Here is an 8988-nt window from a genome sequence, read left to right as displayed (position 1 = left end):
ATCAAACAGGAATCCAATAAACCAGCAGTGAATCAAGCCGAATGAGCTACAAGACAGACTCTCTCTGAGAAGGAGTATTTAGGGAAGGTTAAAGTCTATAGGTGAGAAAAAGACAAGGACACAAGAGGAATTTGAATCCTCTGGCCTCTAGTGCTTCAGCAAATGTTAAACACAGCCCAACTCCTAACCAGATTAACATAAAACATCACACTAAAGGCCTGTTTCCCTCAGCTTCTATTACTTGATAAATCATATCCAGCTTTCAACAAAAATTAAAAAGGCATTCTAAAAGGCAAAAAAAAAAGTTCTGAAGAGACTACACAAATATCAGAACCACATTCAGAAATGACAGAAATGTTGGAATTATCAGACAGGGAATTTAAAATAATTATGATTAATATCTTAAAGGTTCTAATGAAAAAAGTAGATAACATGCAGGAATATGGGTAATGTAAGCAGAAATTCTTAGAATGAATTAAAAAAATTCTTAGAATGAATTAAAAAAATACTAGAAAAATTTAAAAAGCACTGAAATGGAAATGAATGTCTTTGACAAAGCTGAGGAGAGAATCAGTGAGCTTCAAAATAGGTCCATAGAAACCTCCCTAATGGAAACAGAATATTCAAGAACTGTGGGACAACTTCAAAAAGTGTAACATACTTGTAATAAGAAAACCAAAGGAGAAGGGAGAACAGAGCAGAAGAAATATTTGAAGTAAGAATACCAAGAATTATCAAAAATTAATGACAGAAACCAAACCACAGATCCAGGAAGCTCAGAGAACATCAAGCAGATGAATACCAAAAATGCCATACCTATTTATATTATATTTAAACTGCAGAAACCAAAGACAAAGAAAATCTGAAAGAAACCAGAGGGGGAAAAGCATTTTATCTATAGAGGAACAAGGATAAGAATTACAGTATACATCTTGTCAGAAACCATGCAAGCAAGAAGAGAGAGAATGAAATATTTCAAGTGCTGAAAGAATAAAACACCAGCTCAGAATTCTATATCCAGCAAAGTTATCCTTCAAAAGTGAAAGAGAACTACTTTCTCATACAGACAATAACTGAGAGAATTCATTTCCAGCAGACCTACCTTGCAAGAAATATTTTAAAAAGTTCTTCAGGGAGAAGTGAGATGATATTAGATTAGAAACTTGAATCAAAATAAGGAACGGAAGAGTGTTAAAGAAACAATAAATGAAGGAAAATAAAATAGTTTAATTTTTAATTCTTTATTGAACTAAAATTTGACTCTTTGTATAAAGTACTACTAGTAACAATGGATAGGTGAACTGAATGACAGCAATATCATAAGGGATGATGTGAGGGAGGAATTGGGAATACTCAGTTATAGTGCACCTACACTACAACTGAAGCCTTACAGTGTTATTTGAAGGTGGATTTATACTAGTTAAAAATATGTATTGCAAACACTAGAAAAAACTGCTAAAATTTATAGAAGTAAGCATAATTGATATGTTAAGACTGGAGATAAAATGGAATCATATGAAATAATCAAGTTAAACCAGAGAAGGCAGGAAAAAAGAGGAGAAAAAAAAAGAAACAAAAATAAGTAAATCAATAAAAAGCAATTACATGATAGATTTTAACCAGCTACATCAATAATCACTTTAAATGTGAATGGTAAAGTGAGAGAGTGGCATGGACATATATACACTACCAAACATAAAATAGATAGCTAGTGGGAAGCAGCCGCATAGCACAGGGAGATCAGCTTGGTGCTTTGTGACCACCTAGAGGGGTGGGATAGGGAGGGTGGGAGGGAGGGAGACGCAAGAGGGAAGAGATATGGGAACATACATATATGTATAACTGATTCTCTTTGTTATAAAGCAGAAACTAACACACCATTGTAAAACAATTATACTCCAATGAAGATGTTAAAAAAATGTGAATGGTATAAATACAACAATTAAAAGACAGAGATTTTCAGAGTGGACTACAAAAAAAGACTCAACACTATGCTGTCTATAAGAAACCCACTTTAAAAATAAAGATTCAGATAAGTTAAAAGTAAAGGGATGGAGAAAGATGTACTATAAGAACACTAACAGGAAAAGATGGAGTAGCTACATTATTTTTAGATAAAGCAGACTTCAGAATAAGAAAATTATCAAGGATAAAGAAGGACACTACCTAATGATAGGGAATAAGTTCTCTAAGAAGAGAATAATGTCTGTTCACCTAACAAGAGAGGGTCAAATATATGAGGCAAAAACTGGCAGAACTGAAAGAAGAAACAGAAATCCAATACTGTATTTGGAGACTTAGACATCTGCCTACAACAGTAATTGATAGCTCAAGCAGTCAGAAAATAGGTAAGGAAAGGTTGATCAACTTGATCTAACTGACATTTATGAAATACTTCCAACAACAACAGAAAACACATTCTTCTCAAGTTCACATGGAACTCAACAAAACAGAACAGGTTTGGGGCCATAAAACACATATTAACAAATTTAAAAGAATTGATATCATACTCTGAGTTATATTACTCAGACTACAATGGAACTGAATTAGAAAACAATAACAAAAAGATAGCTGGAAAATCCCCCAATATTAGGAAATTAAACAACATACTTCTCAACACCACAAAGGTCAAAGAAGACTCAAGAGAAAAGAAAAACTCTTTTGAACTAAATGAAAATACAACTTATCAAAATTTGTGGGATACAGCAAAAGCAATAGTTAGAGGGAAATTTATAGCACTAAAAACACATATTAAAAAGAAGAAAGTGCTAAAATCAATAACCTAAGTAAGCATCTACTTTAGGAAATTGAGAAAGAAAAAAATTAACCCTAAAGCAAGAAGAAAAGAAATAATATAGATTAGAGCAGAAATCAGTGAAATTAAAGACAGGAAAACAGGGCTTCCCTGGGGGCGCAGTGGTTGAGAGTCCGCCTGCCGATGCAGGGGACGCGGGTCCGTGCCCCGGTCTGGGAAGATTCCACATGCTGCAGAGCAGCTGGGCCCGTGAGCCATGGCCGCTGAGCCTGCGCGTCCGGAGCCTGTGCTCCGCAATGGGAGAGGCCACAACAGTGAGAGGCCCACATACCGAAAAAAAAAAAAAAAAAAGACAGGAAAACAATAGACAAGATGAATGAACCAAAAGTTGGTTCTTTGAAGAGATGAAAAATATTGATAAATCTCTCCAGGCTAACCAAGAAAAAAATGAGAAGGCAATAACTTGTCAATATTAGATACGAAAGGGGAAACATCACTACTAATACAATGGACATTAAAGGGATAATAAAGGAATACTATAAACAATTCAGTGCTCCCACCCCCAATTTCATAACTTAGATGAAATAAACAAATCCCTTGAAATACACAAACTACCAAAATTTACATGGAGAAATTGATTATCCACATAGGCATATGTATTTCAAAGAAATTGAATCCATAATTAATATCCTTCCAAAAAAAAAAACCACCAGGCCCAGATGGTTTCACTTGTGAATTCTACCAAATATTTAAGGATGAAATGATACCAATTCTCCATAATCTCTTCCAAAAAATAGAGGCAGAGGAAATGCTTCTGAACTCATTCTATGAGGCCAGCATTACTCTAATAACAAAACCAGATAAACCCATTATAAGAAAGGAAAACTACAGACTATTATCTCTCATGAAAGTAGATACAAAATTCCTCAAAATAATACTGCACAACGTATAAAAGTATTTTAACACCATGACCAATGGAGATTTACTGTAGTTGTGTAAATGTATTTATATACTAAAAAATCAATCAATTCAATAATACACCACATTAAGAAACTAAATAAGAAAAATCATATTATTATATAAATTGATAGATTAAAAAATTGGATAAAATTCAATACCCATTCACGATAAAAATTCTCAGCAAACTTGAAATATAAGGGAACTTCCTAAACTTGATAAAGGACAACTACAAAATACCTATAGCTAATATCATACTTAATGGTGATAAACTGGACATTCTTCCCCTAAGATTGGGAACAAAGCAAGGATGTCCTATCTTATTTCTGCTATTTAACATCACATTGGAAGGCCTAATCAGTGCAAAAAGACAAGAAAATCAAGTAACTGTTATATGTATTTAGAAGGAAGAAGAAATAAAACTGTTTACAGATTACATGATTGTCTGTGTAGAAAATTCCAAAGAGTAAAAAAACCAAAGAAACTCCTGGATGTAAAAGTGAGTATTGAAATTCAAAACTAGAGGAGGAACCAAGAAGGCAGAGTAGAAGGACGTGCTGTAAAAATAAAATACAGTGTGTGTGTGTGTGTGTGTGTGTGTGTGTGTGTGTGTGTGTGTGAAAAAATAAATAAATAAAATTCAAAACTAAAAATAAATAAATAAATAAAAGTGAGTATTTATTTTAGAGATTAATCCCTTGTTGGTTGCTTTGTTTGCAAATATTTTCTCCCATTCTGAGGGCTGTCTTTTGGTCTTGTTTATGGTTTCCTTTGCTGTGCAAAAGCTTTTAAGTTTCATTAGGTCCCATTTGTTTATTTTTGTTTTTATTTTCATTACTCTAGGAGGTGGATCAAAAAAGATCTTGCTGTGATTTATGTCAAAGAGTGTTCTGCCTATGTTTTTTTATAGTGTCTGGCCTTACATTTAATTCATTTTGAGTTTATTTTTGTGTATGGTGTTAGGGAGTGTTCTAATTTCATACTTTTACATGTGCCTGTCCAGTTCTCCCAGCACCACTTATTGAAGAGGCTGTCTTTGCTCCACTGTATATTCTCCCCTCCTTTGTCATAGATTAGGTGATCATAGCTGCATGGGTTTATCTCTGGGCTTTCTATCCAGTTCCATTGATCTATATATCTGTTTTTATGCCAGTACCATACTGTTTTGACTACTGTAGCTTTGTAGCATAGTCTGAAGTCAGGGAGCCTGATTCTTCCAGCTCTGTTTTTCTTTGTCAAGACTGTTCTGGGAGAGAGAAGCCAAGATGGCAGTGGAGTAGGAAGATGTGGAGTTCATCTTTCTCCACAAATGCATCAAGAATACATCTACAGATGGAATAATTCTCAAAGAACACTAGCTGAACACCAGAAGAAGACCTTGGACACTGAAAGGACAAGAAAGACCCCCACATAACCAGACAGGATGAAAGAAAGAAGGGAAAAAGAGGAGAGCAAGCGGGATGGGATCTGCACACCTGAGTGGGAGCTGAAGCAAAGGAGAGGTTCCCACATCTGGGGAAGACCCCTCACCAACAGGGAAATCAGTTGGGACAGAAAGGGAGCATTTGAGGCTGTCAGAGGAGGGTGAAACGGCTGGTCTGGGGGCAGACAGGACAGAGTGAGACCTACACAGATGGTCTGTGCCACAGCCCTGCGCACCCCAGACTGGGACGTGTGTATGCCAGTGCACATGGGCTGAGAGCTGGAACATGGGGATTGGAGAGAAAATCCAGGGAGAGGACTGCTGTTGGCTCTGAGGAGACAGCCTGGGGGGATGGGAGGGAGGAAATCTGCAAATGGGAATGCATGTGGAGGGAACCCACACTGCCATAGAAGCAAGGCACCACTGTTCAGTGATGTGCAGGGGGTGGAGCCACTATTGCAGCCTCTCTCTCCCCATGCACCGGCCCCCTGCCCTGCCAGGCACTAGGAAATGACCCCACCAGGGCTGACCTTCTCATGCTTGCCACCAGGCACTAGGAAAAGCCCCCACTAGGGCTGGCCTTCTTGCCAGCCACCAGGTGCTAGGAAAGGCTCCCACTAGGGCCAAATCTCTCGCACTCATGGCCACTGACTTCCCCGTGCACCTGTCTCCACTGGGGTCCCCACAACCCAGCCAACCATGCCACCTCCACACCCTGTCCTCACTGGGGAAGACCTGAGTGCTCCAGGGCAGCCTCGGGAACAGACTCCTGTAGGTGGCCCACACACAGAGGTGGGGCTAAGACCACAGCTGAGCCCCAGGGGCTGGGCTACTAATGAAGAGGAATGAAAATCTTTCTGTGCAGCTGCACAAACCACAGATTAAATCCCCACGATCAGCTTGGTAAACCCTGCATCTATGGAATATCTGAATGGATGAGTGTTCCCACAACTGAAACCGGTCTAGCTCTAGCAAGTGTGGACTTTGGGGACTAGTAGATGTGGGAATTGAGCCAGGTCAGAATCTGAGTTGCCCCCACAGTGCACACAGAGGGACCAGAGACCTACCTACAGGTTTTCGAGGGCCTCCTGGGGAGGCAGAGTTTGGCTGTGACTCACAGTGGGGGCAAGGACACTGATAGCTGAGACCCAAGGAAAATATAATTATTACTAGTTTTTATGTTTTGTTCTGTTTTTATTTTTATTGCATTTTTGAATTTTAAAATATTTTTATATAGTTCTACCTCTACATTACTTTTTTGTTTTTCTGTGTTTTTCTCGTTTTTTTCTCTTTCCTTTGTTCTTTTTTTGTATTTACCTTTTTCCCCCTTGTTCTATTTCTTCCTATCTTCTTTATCTTTTTAAAATCATTTTTGTGTGTTTCTTCTCTTCGCTTTTTCCTTCAGTTTGCATTCTGCTTTGTTTTGTTTTATATTTCTGTTTCTGATAGTTTTTTTTTTTTTTTGCGGTATGCGGGCCTCTCACTCTTGTGGCCTCTCCCATTGCGGAGCACAGGCTCCGGACGCGCAGGCTCAGCAGCCATGGCTCACAGGCCTAGCCGCTCCGCGGCACGTGGGATCTTCCCGGACCGGGGCATGAACCCGTATCCCCTACATTGGCAGGCGGACTCTCAACCACTGCGCCACCAGGGAAGCCCGATAGTTTTGTTATTAATTGTTTGATTTCATTTTGGGATTCCCTGTCTGGTTGTCCTCTTGCTTTTTATTTTTTCTGTTTTTGTTTCTAATTTTGTATGTGTGTGTGTTTCTTTGTTTCTGTCTGTTTGGTTTTGCTTTTACCATTTGTCTGGGGTTTTGTTTGTCTGTTTGCTTGTTTGTTTTTAATTGTTGCTCTTGCTGTTAGCTTCTTTTTGTATCTGCTATTTCTCTTGGGTTTTGTTTCTTTGTTTGTTTTCATCCCGCCCAATTTTTCTTTCTTTTTTCTTTTCTTTCTTCTCCTCTTTTTTTGCTGAACTGTGTGGCTTGTGGGGTCTTGGTTCTAAAGCCAGGGTTTGGGCCTGAGCCTCTGGGGTGGGAGTGCCGAGTCCAGGAAGCTGGAACGCCAGGGAATTCCTGGCCCCAGGGAATATTAACTGGTAAGAGCTCTTACATAGGTCTCCATCTCAACTCCAACACCGGGCTCCATGCAGCTGCCTGAAGGCTCCAGTCCTGAACACCAAATGCCAAACAACAAGCAAGACAGGAACACAAACCCACCCATCAGCAGACAGACTGCTTAAAGTCATACTAAGCCCACAGACACCCCAAAACACACCACCTGATGTAGCCCTGCCCGCCAGAGGGAAAAGATCCAGCTCCACTCACCAGAAGGCAGGCACCAGTTCCTCCCACCAGGAAGCTTACATAAGCCCCTGGACTAACCTCACCCAGTGGGGGCAGACACCAGAAGCAAGATGAAACACAACCCTGCAGCCTGTGGAAAGGAGACCTCAAACACAGTGAGTTAGACAAAATGAGAAAACAGAGAAATATGCTGCAGACAAAGGAGCAAGGTAATAACCCACAAGACCAAACAAATGAAGAGACAATAGGCAATCTACCTGAAGAAGAATTCAGAGTAATGAGAGTAAAGATGATCCAAAATCTTGGAAACAGAATGGAGAAAATACAGGAAACATTTAACAAGGACCTAGAAGAACTAAAGAACAAAAAATAGTGATCAACAACACAATAACTGAAATGAAAAATACACTAGAAGGAATCAATAGCAGAATAACTGAGGCAGAAGAACAGCTAAGTGAGCTGGAACATAGAATGGTGGAAATAACGGCCACAGAGCAGAATAAAGAAAAATGAAAAGAATTGAGGACAGTCTCACAGACCTCTGGGACAACATTAAACACACCAACATTCGAATTATAGGGGTCCCAGAAGAAGAAGACAAAAATAAAGGGACTGAGAAAATACTGGAAGAGATTATAGTTGAAAACTTCCCTAATATGGGAAAGGAAATAGTCAATCAAGTCCAGGAAGCACAGAGAGTCCCATACAGGATAAATCCAAGGAGAAACACACCAAGACACATATTAATCAAACTATCAAAAATTAAATACAAAGAACAAATATTAAAAGCAGCAAGGGAAAAGCAACAAATAACATACAAGGGAATCCCCACAAGGTTATCAGCTGATCCTTCAGCAGAAACTCTGCAGGCCGGAAGGGAGTGGCAGGATATATTTAAAGTGATGAAAGGGAAAAACCTACAACCAAGATTACTCTAGCCAGCAAGGCTCTTATCCGGATTTGACAGAGAAAACAAAAGCTTTACAGACAAGCAAAAGCTAAGAGAATGCAGCACCACAGACCAGCTTTGCAACAAATGCTAAAGGAACTTCTCTGGGCAGGAAATACAAGAGAAGAAAAGACCTACAAAAACAAACCCAAAACAATTAAGAAAATGGTAATAGCAACATACATATCGATAATTACCTTAAATGTAAATGGATTAAATGCTCCAACCAAAAGACATAGACTGGCTGAATGGATACTAAAAAAAAGACCCATATATATGTTGTCTCCAAGAGACCCACTTCTGACGTAGGGACACATACAGATTGAAAGTGAGGAGATGGAAAAAAATATCCCATTCAAATGGAAAAGAAAAGAAAGTTGGAGTAGCAATACTCATATCAGACAAAATAGACTTTAAAATAAAGACTGTCACAAGAGACAAGGAAGGACAATACATAATGATTAAGGGATCAATCCCAGAAGAAGATACAGAAATTGTAAATATTTATGCACCCAACATAGGAGCACCTCAATACATAAAGCAAATACTAACAGCCATAAAAGAGGAAACTGACAGTGACACAATCATAGTGGGGGACTCTA

This window comes from Lagenorhynchus albirostris, chromosome X, assembly GCF_949774975.1.
Source record: "Lagenorhynchus albirostris chromosome X, mLagAlb1.1, whole genome shotgun sequence".
Taxonomy (NCBI): Eukaryota; Metazoa; Chordata; class Mammalia; order Artiodactyla; family Delphinidae; genus Lagenorhynchus; species Lagenorhynchus albirostris.
The sequence above is the reverse complement of the archived record's forward strand: the minus strand, read 5'-3'. Positions refer to the sequence as shown.